The sequence below is a fragment of the Lactuca serriola genome, chromosome 7 (genome assembly GCF_051521515.1).
Source record: "Lactuca serriola cultivar US96UC23 chromosome 7, Lser_US96UC23_V15, whole genome shotgun sequence".
NCBI lineage: Eukaryota > Viridiplantae > Streptophyta > Magnoliopsida > Asterales > Asteraceae > Lactuca > Lactuca serriola.
The window spans coordinates 67,488,200-67,506,563 of record NC_136414.1 but is presented as its reverse complement, the minus strand read 5'-3'; positions in this window follow the sequence as shown (position 1 = coordinate 67,506,563).

The following is an 18,364-nucleotide window of genomic DNA, read 5'->3' as shown; positions in this document are numbered from 1 at the left end:
CCTGGTACTCCCAAGGATTCTTACATGGACTGCGCACCAATCCGGTGTCTTCGATAGTACAGGCCCAATACTATCATCCACATCGAATCGATATACAACCCAAGTCCTCCTCCTAGGATCCCAAATGGTAAACACTCTACTCTCGCTATGCACTGGCTACTCTCAATAGCCCTCCCCTGAGCTCCTCACTGCTACCTACTCACTCTCTCAAAGTGTCTCCTAGTAGCAACGATCTCCTAAGCTAAGGCATCACAAATCAGGCCCACTCTAGTACTAATAGGAATACCTAGCCTCTCTAACATGCACCACATAATATCTCATAACTCATAACATATAATGTAAAGGTATTTTGGGGATTCACCGTTCGGGCGCTGGCTGACCGTACACACCTTCCACTCTGCTCGTTTCCCAAAACCTCTTTTTCTTTTTAGAAAATTTTAGTTTTATTTTAAAATTCCTCAAATCCTCGGTTTGAGTTCAAACACGCCCGAAGGTGCATCTGAATCCCTCAAACCAAGGCTCTGATACCAACTTGTAACACCGTAAATTTTCAAAATAATTTTTCATTTTCAAAATCACATAATGTATCACATCACAAATCAAAATCCATAATCAATCCTGTTTTCAAAACAAATCGCAAGATCTCTACATATAAAAATCTCCATCAGTGTGTGTGTACGTGTCAAGCCGTCGCCTTCCCACGGTCCTCGTTGGTACCTGAGACATCAAACATAACAACTGTAAGCATAAATGCTTAGTGAGTTCCCCAAAATACCACATACCACAAATACGCCACTCGAGGCTAACCCGACCCTCTGGTCAAGATGTCTCAGCGGGACCTTCCAGTCCCGCAGCTCGTCGGACCCTCTGGTCCAGTCATAGCTCATTGGGCCCTCTGGCCCGATCTGAATCGTTGGACCCTCCGGTCTGGTCTATATAGTCATACAACATACAAATAACACATAGCATACAATCTCATAAATAGCACATAGTCTCATACATAGCACATAAGACCCTCTGGTCAACTCATAATACCACTCAAGGTAACGTATAGTGAGAAGACTCACCTCGCGTGTCTCGGTAACTCGTAAAGCTCTCAACCACTAGTGCTCGATCTCCCGAGCTATCGTCTTCCTACAACACAAGTGTATTTTTACTTAATACTACTTGACTCTGGCTGACTAATACCACAAAGTCGAACCAGTCAACACTGGTCAACGGTTAACGGTCAACGATCAACCCGACTCGCCGAGTCTGACGTGGACTCGCCGAGTCCCTACAGGAACCCGATTCCCTCTGAATCTCTTCCAACTCACCGAGTCACTCACCCAACTCAGTTACTCAGTCCCTGGTCCGAAGTCTTTGAACAACCCGCACCAACTCGCCGAGTCTAGGATTGGACTCGACGAGTACACTCCATGCACAACCTCAAACGACCTTCTAAGGTCAGATCCACTCTAGTAACTCATAGATCCAGTCCCGTTAAGCTTATTGATCACGTAAAGTCCGAGTCTTGGTGCTCATTAAGCATCAAATAGCTCATTAATGGAGGTTTAGCCTCAAATACATAGATCCCAATCTAAAACCTCCATGGATGCACATAAAGCTTGGGCATGGAGGTGCTCTGGACCTCTATGGGTCTAGATTCAGAGCCATAACTCGCCAAGGGACCATGATGATGCTAGATCTAGCCACAAATGGGTTCAAAAACCCTAAATCTATATGAACATCACAATAACAAAGAAGGATTCGAATGGTACCTCAGACGTGATGTCCTGGACCTTAGCTCTTCAAGAATCCACCCCTCTCTTGCTTCCCTCTTGGCTAGATCTTCTCTTCCCTTGCTAGACAATAACTCCAAGAATCAACAATGGCTCCTTCCCTCACTTGAATCACTCAAATGTTCTAGGGTTTCACTCTGGGGACTAATGAGCGCAAATGACGGCCATAAGGCCCTTTAAATAGGCCACAAACCCGAGAAATTAGGGTTTCATTAAATGACGCAGAATCGCCGAGTCCACTAAGGCGACTCGCCGAGTCCGAGCATCAATCCGGATGAGAACCCGCGTCTTAACTCGGCGAGTCTACGCACCAACTCGCCGAGTCCCTTCTCAAAACTCAAAATAAAAAGATTAATTAATATACCTGAAATCCCGGATGTTACACGGATACAAGCATAACACAAGAAATTTGTGTTAATATCTAAATGTTTTCAATATTTATTAATTGTTACCGTTATTAAATTTATATATATATATATATATATATATATATATATATATATATACACACACACACACACACACACATATATATATATATATATATATTATAATTAGGGTTCAACCGACTTAGAATTGATAATTTGACTCCATTTCCTGTTCCTTGTGTGGTTGGGGTTTGGGATAAAATTATTTATTAGACTGTCTATTTAATCATAATTATATAAATATTATATTTTCAAGCTATCTTAATACCATTAGGGTATAAATGTTGAATTTCACAGGACAACCGTATCACATAATTTTCGATTTAAACTTATCAAGTTATTAACAATACAGAGGTTTCCATTTCTGTAAAACAAAAACATATAAACTATAATAGGTATGGTTTATAGGACTTACATGTTGCTTTCCAAAGTTCAGATTACAATATGGAAAACAAACATATAATCTATATTAAATATAGTTTATGAGATATATTTACATTTTATTGATTTCAAAGTAACTTTTCATTATTCTACACGTAACCGTCAATATAGAATTTGTGACACTTACTTCAAGACTTATCCAAGTACCAACGAAGTCTTGAAATTATAACCAGAGTCTCCTGGAAGGAGAGCATGCCAATTGTGTATAGATCTATACGGGACTGACAATCCCGCACCAGAGTTGCTTGCAACAGCTAGTGTAACGCCCGTAGATCCGGTCTAGGCAATTTAGAGATAATAGGGGTTGAAAACGACTTTTTTACAAAAGATTATTTAGAATAAATAATCTTAACCAAGTTTTAGAATACGTCTCAAAGTTTCCGTATATATAAAGAACGTTGAAATCCGAGTTATAACGAAGAAGTTTTGGTCCATCGAAGTTTTACGGCAAAACCGACACGACACTGGGAGACGTAAATAGTGAATTTATGATAGAGGACTTTTTAGCCTTATAAATCTAAACAAAATTTGTAGTATACGTTAAACTGAGAACATACAAAACAAGAACGCCCAAATCTGACTTCGTATGAGAAAGTTATGAATTTTCTAAGATTTGGCTTAGCAGTGCACAGCCCGAAACTCGAATTTTAGATCGAGCGGTTTTTGGCCTAAGCGACGTAAATGAGAATTAAAGATCTTATTAATAGGAACTCAAAGGTAAAAAGATATATGAAAACAAAGTCCTTATGTAGAAGTTATAAATTTTACGCGGACATTTAACAGTATAATCTCCCCGTACTGTTACATTTAAGATCGGTCGAGAAATACCCGACGGAGTCAAAATGAAATTTGTTGATCTTATTTTAACCTACGCATGGATATAAATAACGTCAAAAACGGAGGTCGTATGTGAAAGTTAAGGATTTTAGAAGTCAGAAGTGTGTTGTGCGAAAATGGGTGATGTGGCACAATCTTGGTCATTGCTTTCTCCCTAAGTCTTGCCACTACATGGTGACATGTGGCACCAAGTTCAGCCATTTTTCACCCTATAAACAGAATCTCTCCCACCTTTATTTTCTTCACACCTTTCTCATTCTTTCTTCTCTTTACTCTCTCTCTGTCTCTCTCTCTCTCTCTCTATATATATATATATATATATATATATATATATATATATATATATACATACATATATATATATATATATATATATATATATATATATATATATATATATATATATAACCTCTCTGCAGCCCCGAAACCCCTCGAAAAGCCTAGGGAACCTCCCTAGCACGAGGCGGTAGCCCCAGAGTGCTCAATGGCTCTGATTTGACAACCCGATATTTCGAATCAATGTAATGACCTAAAAAGTCAAGGATTGTAACCTCTTTTGATATAATGAACTTATTATCAAAAAAATAAAATGTTCAAAAGTCATCTATTGGATTTCATACATGATAGATATCATGTCAAGGGTTTCAAAAATATAAAGAACATTGAAAACCAAATTACAACGAAGAAGTTATGACCAACCAAAGATTCACGACAAAAAAACTGTCAATACGGTTAAACGTAAAACGAGAAATTTCAATAAAATACTTATTAGCCTTAGGTATCTAAATTAAAGTCATAGATACCATTAAAACGTGAACATACATAAAAAGAACGCCCAAACCTGACTTCCTATGAGGAAGTTATGATTTTGCGAAGTTTCGGTATAGCGGTAGACAACTAAAAACTCGAAATAGAGATCGAGCGATTTCTAGCCGAAACAACCTAAATGAGAATCAAAGACCTCAACAATGGTAGTACAACGGTAAAAAGTCTGTCGAAAACACATATCGGATGAAGAAGTTATGGATTTTTAACAGACTTTTCGTGTCCCGGCCTGTTAAAAATAATATAGTTAAAATAAAGTCAAAATTAGCCGACAGAGTCTAAATGAAAGTTGTAGAGTACATTCTCACCTAAGCATGGATATAAAGAACGCGAAAAATGGAGCTCATACGCAAAATTTATGCAATTTAGAAATTGGAAAAATCCATTTACGCCCCGCGTAAAGGATTACGCCCTGCGTACAAGAGGATAGGAGCCTCGTCGCATCGGCCACATGCTATCCCATCGGACAGAAGCCCTCCCATCCGAAGTTCGTAAGCAATTACATCCACTACGCCCCGCATAACCTTGTACGCCCAGCGTACCAAGGCGGTTCAGCCTCCCTATAAAAGGGATGCGAGGGTTCCGAGCATAATTGCTCATTTTCTCTCCTTCTCTTGCGTTTTTACTCCGTTTTGCGTGCAAGCAATATCCCGAAGCCCCAGTTTTCATACCCAAGTCCCGAAGGAAGTTTTACGCTACCAAGATTCCTGAGAATCCCAAGAAATCTGCCTTCTCCTGTCAAAGTTCTGCTCGGTTGTCGTCTCACTTTCTTCAATCTATCAGGTGAGTTCATACCCCTATAACTACGTTTTCAAATGCTCGTAAATGATTTTATACACTTTTAAGGGGGGGAATGAAAGTAAACACATGATTATTCTCGCGTGAATAACATCAATCTTTTGCTATACTTTTGTTATATAATCAATCATATGTGATTTATAGCTATCATACGAAAACTTTCTCATGCAACTTATCACGATAACACTTTGTCCTTTTGAAAGGAAACATGTTGTTATATAAATATCAAACACTTTATTTATATTTTAGTATAAATGTGCAATAATGTTATTTCAAATGTTATACTTTACATACAAAGACGACACTACACTAGGGTTTACCATACAAATGAAACATACTTTTGAAAAAACTATAATAGGTATAGTTTACAAGAAAATCATGAGATTTTACATACTACAAGTACTATATCAAGTAAATAATTTCATATACAAGAACAAATGGACTTTTCATAACGTAAATATATTTAATACTAAGTTTGTGATTCATTCAACTTCACGTACTTTCAATTATGCAGTTAACGTCTTGTATTATATATATATATATATATATATATATATATATATATATATATATATATATATATATATATCATAATCTCTTGTAGGGAGAGCGTGATACTTGTGTATATATCTATACAGGACTGACAATCTCGCACCTAAACTGTAAGCTACAGTTAGACCGGCAGGTCTAGGGTGACAAATATTATAACATTCCAACACTTGAAGAACGTTGTTACAGGCAGTCTAGGTCAATAGAATGGTTATAAAACTCACATGAAGTATTAAAAACACGAGATTTACGAGGTTATCAAATGTCTTAGTGCTTTTATACATACATAAATCTATTATTCTAGGCATGATAACTACTAATGCATTACAGTTTGGAACTTTTAAACTACCATACACTCATGGAAAAATATTGGATTTTTCAGAAACAAAATCAGTGATTTTATACCAAACTTACAAATTTTATACATAAACGCTTATGAACTCACCAACATAATTGTTGACACTCTTTCAAAACTACTTGTATTTCTCAAAGATTCAGTAATACAGGTAAACCGCAGCTTTTGGAGAAGCGACGCTAAGGAATTAGTTTAACTCATTTTGACATCATATTCTAATTTGTTTTGAACAAGTATCATTCAACAATGTAACTTTTAAATTATATATATGATGGTTGTTTTACTTTCTTTACTATGTATTCAACTGTTACGATACTACATGAAGTCATCCGCCCCCGAACGGTTCCGCCATTCTGGTTTGGGGGTGTGATAGATTGGTATCAGAGCATTTTTTATAGTGAATTAAGTATATCGAACCACATAAGATATACAACTATAAATGCATAGGGACTAAAACTCTCTGACAAAACCTTTTTACACCTTAACCGCATTTCATTTAGCTTAAATTATTTGGGTCGTAAAAGCACAAATACATGCATACAACGAGTCATTTTCATAGTTAGAACTATACAAGAAGTATTAAGAACAAGTTGGACACTACGACTAGGCCTCATAATATGTAATCAGATTTGGGACAAGTCAAAACATACCAAAATAACACTGTTATCAAACATACAAACTTAAATACTATAGGAGTATTTGGTAAATACAATAGTTAACTTATGTATTTAGATGTACATGTTTCAAATTATAGACAATTCTCATATCTCTATTCTCGCACATACACAATGGCTTGATTCCACCCACCAATGGATCCCTACTACCCGAATCAGGGCAATGGAGGATGGGTAGAGGAAGACCCGGAAGAGGACGAAGAACCCATAGAGTTGGAGGAAGGGGATGACTCTGGGACAGACTCAGAACCAGAAGTAATCAACCCACTAATCGCCCAACCTCCCACAGTTAGGAGGAACTTTCAGGGACCAACTCCCATTTGGGGAAGTCACCTTCACCATTGGAGCCAACGGCAAGGAGTACGTCCTCCGTACGGTATGTGTCGGGACTTCTACGATGTCAGGGATGGAGGTTCAGCTGACCGAGCACTCCCAGTCATGGTAGGCAAACTAGCCAACCAGTCCTATCAATCCGGGGTCCAAGAAAAACGGATTCATGAAGTCAACGTGGAAGTACAAGTTCACACTTCCGACATCCGTTGACTGGACAGGTTGCAGGATGATGCCCAACTCTGCGCTGACACATTTCAAGCATAACTGATTGCAGCCCTCTCTGAGATAAGGGAGCAACAAGCCGCCTTCGATAGGCGACTTATGGAAGCAAAGCAATAAGACACGGAGTCGAGCTCCAAGCGCAACCTACGTCGCAAGTAGAACTTACCCAAATCCCGAAATTTTGTTATAGAATAGGAACTCGGCTAAAAGTATTACTTTTCTTTAACTTTTGTATCAGAGACCCTTAGAAGGATCGAAAATTTCCTAACTTCAAATGTAACTCAACGTATGTTTAATATATATGAAGAAATTCCTTTGCGTGTTAATTCTTTGAATACCATTCAGATTCATAAGTTTATCTATCACTATACAAAATTTTGTTGTGAGTCGAATTTATAAATTGATAACATAACAAATTTATTAACACAAAACTTCCAAATCATTAAAAATTACATTCTTCATTCTATTTCTTTATCAGCATGATGCCGCCCCGTAGATCTACACGCCGTGTTAACAACGCAACACCTCCACCATAACTATTTTGGTATGTACTTGACCCGATTATGAGCATGGTCCTTTTGGGTTGCCTTCACCATAGCAATATGTAGGATGAATTAAGGAAAGAAAGGTTTAATTATGATTTATTAATATATTATAAGAATGATATATTAAAGGAGAAATCATAATGTTTAATTAATATTAGTCAAGAATTAATTAAGAATTAGATTTGTGGCTAAAAGAGATTAATTAAACTTAGGGGACTGGATTTGTAGTTATAAGATAATTGCAATTGGGCTATGGATTACTTAAATAATACAGGTTGGACGAATTCTATGGGAAGCCCATAAAGAATTCGTCCAAGGGATATGATAAAGGAGTCCATGGGCTGCTTAGGGCTTAAGCAGCCAGATTAGGGTTTCCTAGTTGTAAACCCTAATAGCCTACATATATATAAAGGCTCTCTATGCACCAAAAACGTGGCTAACACTTGGATTAGGGTTTCTAGATGTTTTGGTGCCTCCCCTCTCTTCTCTTCTTCATCTTGTTGCTTAGTGGTGTTTGTGATTCCATTAGAGGTGCAACACTTGAGGCACTAAGCTTTCTAAAGCTAAGGATTGATTGTTATTGCTATATAGCACTCAAAGGTCAGATCTAAACCCTATTTTATGTTAATATGCTTAATTGTGTGCTAGATCTAGGGTTTATAGGTGTTGATATTCAATTGCATGTTCATTAGACAAACTAAATCCAAAAGCTATTAGGGTTTGCATGTACACCATAGGATTGAGGTATTGCTCAAAACCCATCAGTGGTATCAGAGACTAGGGGCTGTTTTTTTGATGTATTTGATGCTTTGGTTGATTATTCATGCTTACAATCGAAACTTTTTTGGTTATGGTGGCTGGACTCGCCGAGTCCATGGCTGAACTCGCCGAGTCCATAGTGAACTCGACGAGTCCATGCCTGACTCGATGAGTCGGAGTCGCAGATTGAGCAGATTTCGGGATTTTCACCTGTTTTGGCTGTAGATAATTACCTAAAACGTTTTATATTAATAAAATCCGATTTTTATCAATATTTGTAGTTTATCCTTGCCAAAATTGAAGATAAGTGTCAAATTTAGATAGTCTTTTGTTTTATTAGTTAAATATTGATTATTTGTAAATTAGATTTGAATTATCTAGTGAAAAAGTTTCAACTTCCCCCTTTAGGTTTTATAGTTTAAATTTGAACTTAAATGTTTTGTTTTTGAAATTTAAATAGTTAAACCTCAATGTTTTGAAAAGTTTCAAAACTTGCCCTCAACTTTTGGAATTTAAAAGTTGATTAAAAGTTTGATTTTGAAATGTTAAATTCTAAAACCCTAGTAATTTGAAAAGTCCAAATCACACGCTTATGGTTTTATTAATTAATTAAAGTGTATAATTAAAAGAGATTTAATAAACCCATAAAGTTTTGGTTTACATTTAATTAAATTAAAAGTATAATTTACTAAATTAAACCACCTAGTATTTTGAAAGTGTAAAATACACCCTACACAATATATAAAATTAAAAGTTTAATATTATATATATGTATGAGTAAACAGTCAGTCTTACCGTTAGTAGGCCTCATTCACGAAGTTGGTCTATAAGGGGTGTTAAAGGAAATTGCCTATAAAATGGCGATTGAATGGGTATCCACTCTTACCCACCGCACTCTTGACTAGTGGAGGGTCGTTAGCTGAACGATTAGGATATGACAGAAACCTTCCATTATAAGTATAATGAAGTACAAAGTAACTAAATGCTTTTTCAAATTCCCAAATCATAGTTACTTTAGGAAAAATGAGAAACTATATGCTAATCCATGGAATGACACTTTGTACCCTTGCCGAGACATTAGTGGAGCGTGTGTGGTTAATCAGCACACTAATTTGGGGTTGACATTGGTGGCGAAGGGTGGCTCGATGTTTGTCATAGATCAATGGACCGTGTGTGGCTAACCAGCACATTAATTAGGTGATAGTGGCATTGAGTGCACCACGTGATTCGTATGGTTATTCATACCTGATTTGTGATCCTCGGCATCCCAGTCACAAATAGTAGGGCATAATCAAGATTTAAACATGCCGTTGAAAAGTTCAATGAATCTCAAAAGATCTAGGAGTTTCAATTCATTTAAAACTTAAACATCATTTTCATTTTTCATGGTGGAAATTGGTAAATCGTCATTTACCTACCTTCAAATATTCTGCGACTAGATTACGGCATCCCTCTTCTAGGTTGTAGAATATTGTGTCGGATCCTAGCCTTAATAACTCATTTGGGTATTTTACTAAGGACTCAATCAACTTAACTTGAATTTTCTCCCGTTTTGTAGATGTCTGAATCTTACAATGGTCTTCCTAAATCCTTTGGAACAAGCTTTCCAAATGAAGATGACGTTCCGAGATACGATCAAGGAAATGAAAGTCATGCTTCACTTCCTCCACCTCCTCCAATTGTTTTCCCTAACCTACAAGTTCGAAGGATTGAAAAGTTCAAGCTCACTCAAGCCCTTTTGGCAAGTAAACACAAAGATAGGAAACCTGTGTGTGCACACGTCTTAGAGATAAAGTCATACATTGATAGGTTAAGCATGTTGGGTGTTGAGATTTCAAGTAACTTGGCTATTGACTGGGTTCTTCAGTCACTTCCTGAATCATATAGTGAGTTCGTTATAGAGTACTATATGATGGATCACGACGTGACCCTCATTAATCTCACCTATTTGCTTATAGTTGCTGAATCAGCAATGGTTTGGCATGCTAATCAAACAAATTTGTCTGGTGAGTCAAATTCCCAAACTTCAATGGACACTGGCAACATTGGAAGTCCAGAAAGAGCTAAGTCTATGATTGTCCGATGTGTTATGCCAAAGGAGTCCATTTGCTTTTATTGCCAAGAGAAGGGGCAGTGGAGACGAAGTTGCCCAAACTACCTGAGAGATCTAAGAGATGGGAGAGTCAAGACGTATGGCTCTACTTCAGGCAAAATCCATTATCTAACTCTTTTAAGTTCCTATTCTAGATTCTTAATACATGATGGGATAAGATTACATTTTGATGTTTTGTAGGATCAAAGAAAAGAGAGGAAGCTTAAAGGAAGAGGTGAGCTGAATCTAATCGTGAAGAAATGGATTCCGATCGCATTGGCTGAAGATTGGATTCTGGAGCTACTACTTGGAGTTAAAATAGATTGCTATGAAATATGTAATAACATAGTTTTTCAATTGAATTGCATTGTAAGGACAAATTTTTTCCGCAATAAAATGAATTATGATTTTATCTTATTTATCCTTGCAATGGCGTGTATGCAAATTTGATGTTTGAAGGTTTCTATTATTAGCAATAATGGATTTGATTCTTAATTATGTTATTTGTGGAAATGTCGAGAATTTGCCAAATAGGGAGAGTTTCTCATCGCTCAAGTTTTAATTGGACAGAAATTTGGAGTCATACAACTTGGTTTTTTGATGAATGAGAAACTTCATATTTGGAAATTAGACTAATTCTTTGACAAAGTGTCAAGTGAGGGACTAGGAGATCGAGTACACTAGGTTGTGCGTTGATCAAGTCCACTACAAAGAGAGATAAAGATCTTCGTCATGATTTACTAAAGTTTAGTAAATATGGTTATATTTATAAGATTAAGTGTAATTCTGAGTTGATTGGAAAGGTTTCACTAAATAGCAGAATGAATAAAAAGAATCAAGTAGGCAGAAAGATAAAAGTTTCTCTATTCTAAGAAGAAGGGAGAGTACCATTTATTGTTTTTTATGATAAGTCTTAATGATTAAGAACCATATCTCAATTAATCCTCTAAGTGAATCTTAGTGCATTTGTATGTCTAAGAAGAGGAATCGAGAATTGTGGAACTGGTTAAATCAAGAAGTCAATCATACTTCATTCTAATATCAAATCTTAGAGTTATACTCCAAGATTGTGAATTGAGTGACAAGTCTTAAGAAGGTTTATAACACTCAACAAATGTGGAATTTGGAAAAGTTTTCTTATTCTTGCACATTTGAAATTGGTAAGTTGTGTTGTCTTGGATAAGACAAAGAGAAACTAGGACCAATTATGTGAATTGTTTTTTCTTGATAAAAGCTACACTAACTCTTGAATATTTGTTTGTCAAGAAATGTTTCTTGAAAAGAGAACCTTATATGTCAAGGAGTCAGTGGGAGTTTTAATGTTTTTGAAAAAATTTCAAGAACAAATCAAGAATAAACCTTATCGATCATCACTTGTACACGACTTGAGGTTTACAACCTATCGTGTTGACATTATTTTGTTTGTGTGTCATTCCAATTGAGTTAATTATGCATGTGAGTTCTACGAGTTCTCATTTGAATGCATAAAGACAAAGCACCTTGATCAATGGAAAGTACATTGATATGTAAGGATAAGTTGCTAAACTACTTGGAAGACATGGTGGGCACTCGTGTTACCATAAGGCAAGAAATCAAGATTAAGAAAGTTCAGTCCATATGAGTTTGGATTTGTCGCCAACTTTGGTTTTGGAAAATTCACATGGATAGGAACTCATACACCATAAAATCTAAGTGTCATAAGATTCCCTCCTTCATGAAAATGACTGTGAGGAAATGCTTTCACTATGAGAGATTTTAAGAAGATAGCAATTGTGAAAATTGTATTCTCAAATTCGATTATGTTTACGACATCCCTTTCCATAGTTTGAATCATGAGATTTGGCAATTAGTCTAACATTTGGGATAAGTTCTGAATTATTTAGACACACGTATGAACTATCTAAGGCAAAGGTGTATAAGTTTAAGAAGCTTGGATAAAGGCTTATCGAAGCAACTGGTATTAGAAATATGAAGTTCAGAAATTCAATAGGCAATGTTTTATGGAAGTTCAGGTGTTTTCTGAATACATGTCAAAGCTAGTGGGAGCATAAGTGGTATGCTTATATAATCATCATGATAGTGGGAGCATAAGTGTTATGTTTGTATGATTATTATGGAAAGTATTGCAAGTTAGCAATATTAATTATAGAAAACAAAGATTCACTTTGCAAAGTCGCAAGGCTTGAGAAGTTGTTTTGCAATAATTAAGGGAGAGAATATTATACTTCGTTTCAAAATCTAAAGCTTAGATTGAGAAATTTTAAAAAATTTAGTCAAAGAATACATAGTATGTTCTTAAATTTCGATTATGATTACGGCATCCCTATTCATAGTTCAAATTGTGAGAACGTGACACATAAAGTATTATGGCAGATGATTGATAAAGTATCATATCTTTATGTAAGACATTATGCATCGTGTCCCATGCGCTTCAGGTATAGGATCCATTGCAAATGCTATAATATTTGACCATTCTAAAATTTTCCAAATGTCTAGCGCATTAAGAAGGAAAAAGGATTAGAATCGGTTTTCACTAAAGTAATTAAACAACTATCAAAGAACGATCCAAAGTTCGTTGAGGATTGGTCGTTTGTGAGTAGTTGGAAGTATGGTATTGGATGGACCATATCAACATTATTATGAATAGATAAGATTCTATTAAGAATGAGTTGCAATATGGAAAATATGGAAATTTTTCCATATTGGGAGTTGGATATTGAGAGTCTATGTCTAGATTAGAAAATTTTATGCAAGAAGGATGTTCAAAGGAATGTACTTTGAATGTGAGACTTCACGTCTATGGAATTGTCTTGTAAAAATTTCTGATAGAGCACTTTTTAATTTCATTGGCCAAGTCTTGGTGACTTTTGTGCTATGATTTTGCAAAAGGATCGTTGCATAAATTGTTAGAATCTAGCATATTCTAGTAGTGGCAAGAACCTTATGTTCTAACACTAATGATAAGGATTGGGAATTATGAAATGAGCATCACTGGAAAAGTTTTCAATGGATCTATTTCACAAAGTAAGGAGCATAGGAAACATAGTGTGCATGCTTTGTGCATGGGACAACTATTATTATAATTTGAGTAATAAGTTGATTTTCTGAAACAGTAAACAATGAATAATGAGTAATCACTATGGTGTTTAAACAAAAGTGTTTTATTTACTCCCACAAGTTTGGGGCCATATAGGATTAAGTATTATTATTGTGTTTCAGTTTTCAAGTTTTGACTTCTAGAATAACTGGGTTATTCGAACCTCCACAGTCGGTCATACGTTGGAAGTAAGTATGAAGGAAGACTGCCATGAATCTGTCGGTAGATTGTCTGAGGTGTTTAGACATAGCACAAGTTTGTTGTAGAGTTCATGAGTATTTTGATAAGATTAGAGTATTGGATTAAACCCACGCTCACGAGAATCACTTCATGGATTTTATCACGAGTGATTGTGAGACGATAATATTGTATATACTTCAAACCGAGACGTGTGAGTTGTTATTTGTTGGTCGGTTGCACATTGATAACAAGTAAACGCACTAGTAACTTGGTGTTATAAAACTTATTATTGTGTGTGATTCGATCGGTGAATGCAAGCAAGCATATGAGTCAAATTTTATCCATTCCTTTTACCCAAAGTGGGATAAAAGCGATATATGTGGGCCCCTCGATGACTTAGTGATGACACCTAAGCGCTTGGCCAAGCCGGGACTAAGTTAATGTGTTCAATTGTAGTCTGTTGTCAGTCGTCATAAATCGGAAGTCGGGAAACAATATAGAGAGAATGATTAAAATTCATGTCTTATATCTATACGATATCTTGAGAATGGAGGAATATATGATCCATTATATAAAGGACGCGCGTATCTGATAAGATCAGAGTTGACAGCGGCTTCTGAAAACCACGATTGATGATCAGGTTTTGAAGACATACGAAAATTAGTTATTAGACTTATCCAAGTGGGAGACTGTTGGATTAGTGTCTAAGTCCATAACTATTTTGGTATGTACTTGACCCGATTATGAGCATGGTCCTTTTGGGTTGCCTTCACCATAGCAATATGTAGGATGAATTAAGGAGAGAAATGTTTAATTATGATTTATTAATATATTATAAGAATAATATATTAAAGGAGAAATCATAATGTTTAATTAATATTAATCAAGAATTAATTTTGTGGCTAAAAGAGATTAATTAAACTTAGGGGACTGGATTTGTACTTATAAGATAGTTGCAATTGGGCTATGGATTACTTAAATTATATAGGTTGGACGAATTCTATGGGAAGCCCATAAAGAATTCGTCCAAGGGATATGCTAAAGGAATCCATGGCCCGCTTAGGGCTTAAGCAGCCAGATTAGGGTTTCCTAGTTGTAAACCCTAATAGCCTATATATATATAAAGGCTCTCTATGCACCAAAAGCGTGGCTAACACTTGGATTAGGGTTTCCAGCCGTTTTGGTGCCTCCCATCTCTTCTCTTCTTCATATTGTTGCTTAGTGGTGTTTGTGACTCCATTAGAGGTGCAACACTTGAGGCACTAAGCTTTCTGAAGCTAAGGATTGATTGTTATTGCTATATAACAACCAAAGGTCATATCTAAGCCCTATTTTATGTTAATATGATTAATTGTATGCTAGATCTAGGGTTTATAGCTTTGGATATTCAATTGCATGTTCATTAGACAAACTAGATCCAAAAGCTATTAGGGTTTGGATGTACACCATAGGATTGAGGTATTGCTCAAAACACATCAGCTCAGACATCACAACCAATACCAATAGGTTTAGTGATCTGGCAATCCTTTGCCCAGGGATGGTTGTTCTAGAGAGCAAGAAGATCGAAAGATACATCTGGGGACTGTCACCCCAGATTCGAGGAAGTGTACTAGCTTCCAAACTAGTCACTTTCGATAGCGCCAAACAGTTGGCACAAGCTCGCGTTGACCATGGAATCTGTCAAGGCTTCACAACTACGATTCCGAAGCAAACCATAGGAAACAACAACAACAACATCAGTACCAACAACAACAGCAAGAAGAAGTTTTGGAACAAGAGGAAGAGTCAGTTTTCACTGGAACCTTCCAAGAAGCAACAAATAGTGGCAGTTCATGCCGCTACTACCCCCACTGCTGCTCCTGTTACCTCTGCACTAGGAAAGCAATACGCTGGGAACCTATCGAAGTGCAACAAATGCAATTTCCATCACAACGGAAGTTATCGGGAGATGCACTGCAACAACTGCAACAAGAAGGGGCACACTGCCCGTTTCTGTAAGGCACCGGCACGACCAATCACTCAAGTCCCTGGAGTCGGTGTGGGCCAGGCGTGCTATGGGTGTGGTGAGACTGGACACTACAAGAAGGACTTCCCTAAGACAAGGAATGCTGGTGGCATAGGAAGAGTGTTGGAAATAGCTGACCCCACGGTGGTTACGGGTACGTTTCTCCTCAATAACGCTTATGCGTGCATACTCTTTGATTGTGGTGCAGAGAGGAGTTTCGTGAATCATAAATTCAAGCACGTACTAAAACAGAACCCTCAATCACTCAATAATATATTTACAATAGAAATGGAAAATGCTAGAACAGAAAGCACAAACGATATGTACATAGGCTGCACACTAACTCTAAACGAACATTCATTTCAAATCGATCTAATGCCGATCACGATAAAGAGCTTTGATGTCATCATCGGTATGGATTGGTCAAGCCTACACCATGCCGATATACTTTGTCACGAAAGGGGCGTTCGCCTAAATCTGCCAAACGGCGAAACTCTTGTCATTTATGGTGACAAGCCCGGTACCAATTTACAGATCATCTCTTGCGTCAAAGCCTAGAAATACCTGCGTAAGGAGTACCATGCCTTCTTAGCCCACGTAGTAGATAAGGAAAGTCAAGTGAAAGACCTCAAAGACATTCCAAAAGTCTGTGATTTTCCTGATTTCTTCCCTGAAGATCTTCCAGGAGTCCCACCAGAATGACAAGTCGAGTTCAGGATCGATTTAATGCCCGGAGCTACCCCAGTAGCTAAGTCGCCGTATCACCTAACGCCAACTGAGATGCAAGAATTATCCAGCCAATTAAACAAACTACTCAACAAAATATTCATCAAACCGAGCTTCTCACCTTGGGGAGCGCTAGTCCTGTTCGTGAAGAAGAAGGATGGATCTTTTCGCATGTGCATCGACTACCGGGAACTCAACAAGCTCACTATCAAGAACCGATATCCCTTACCACGCATCGACGATTTGTTCGACGAACTCCAAGGAGCGAGTTACTTCTCAAAGATCGATTTGAGATCCGGGTATCATCAGCTACGAGTCTTGGAAGGAGATATTCCCAAAACAACCTTTCGAACTCGTTATGGTCACTACGAGTTTGTAGTGATGCCCTTTGGATTAAAAAATGCACCGGCGGTGTTCATGGACTTAATGAACCGAGTGTGTTGTTCATTCCTGGACAAATTTGTGATCGTGTTCATAGACGATATACTCATTTATTCAAAGAGTAAAGAGGAACATGGTCAACACCTCCGACAAATCTTGGAAACTCTAAGAAAAGAGAAGTTATACGCAAAATTCTCAAAGTGCGAATTTTGGATTCGGAAAGTAGATTTCCTAGGTCGTGTGGTTAGAAAAGACGGGATACACATGGACCCCTCAAAAATCCAGGCAATAGAGAACTGGTCAGCTCCCAAAACCCCAACGAAAATCCGACAATTCTTGGGCCTTGTTGGCTATTACCGAAGATTTATACAAAACTTCTTGAAGATTTCTAAACCACTTACCACCTTGATGCAGAAGGGTGTAATTTTCAATTGGGAAGAAAGACAAGATGTTGCATTCCAAACACTGAAGCAGGCACTATGCAACACGCCTATATTGTCCTTGCCAGAAGGAATAGAAGACTTTGTCGCCTACGCCTCGAGACAACTCAAGATGCACGAGGTCAACTACACTACACACGACCTCGAACTGGGAGCAGTCGTTTTCGCCTTAAAGATTTGGAGACACTATTTCTATGGCACAAAATGCACAATCTTTACCGATCGCAAGAGCCTTCAACACATCCTCAATCAAAAGAAGCTCAACATGAGGCAAAGACGAGGAGTTGAACTGTTGAATGACTACGAATGTGAAATTCTTTATCATCCAGGAAAAGCTAATGTGGTGGCTGATGCTCTTAGTCGAAAGGAATACTCAGGCCGCCGAGTGAAATCCTTAACCATGACGATCCATTCACACCTATCCACGCAAATCATGGAAGCTCATAGGGAAGCCTTGAAATCAGAGAATGTGACGGGTGAAGCCTTAAGGGGAATGGATAAGAATCTTGAAGTCAAGGGTGACAGAGTTCGTTACTTCATGGATCGGATCTGGACACCAAAGTTTGCTGGATTCAGAGACATGGTCATGAACGAGGCTCATAAGACTCAATACTCTGTGCATCTAGTTTCGGACAAGATGTATTTGCACCTCAAGAAACTGTATTGGTGGCCGAACATGAAAGCAGAGATCGCTACCTATATGGGCATGTGTGTGAATTGCGCCAAAGTCAAGGTAGAGTACCAAAAGCCATCAAGATTACTACAACAACCCGAAATACCCGAGTAGAAGTGGGAGCGGATAACCATGGATTTCATAACCAAATTACCCAAGACAGCAGGTGGGCTAGACACCATCTGGGTAATCGTCGATAGATTAACAAAATCCGCACACTTCC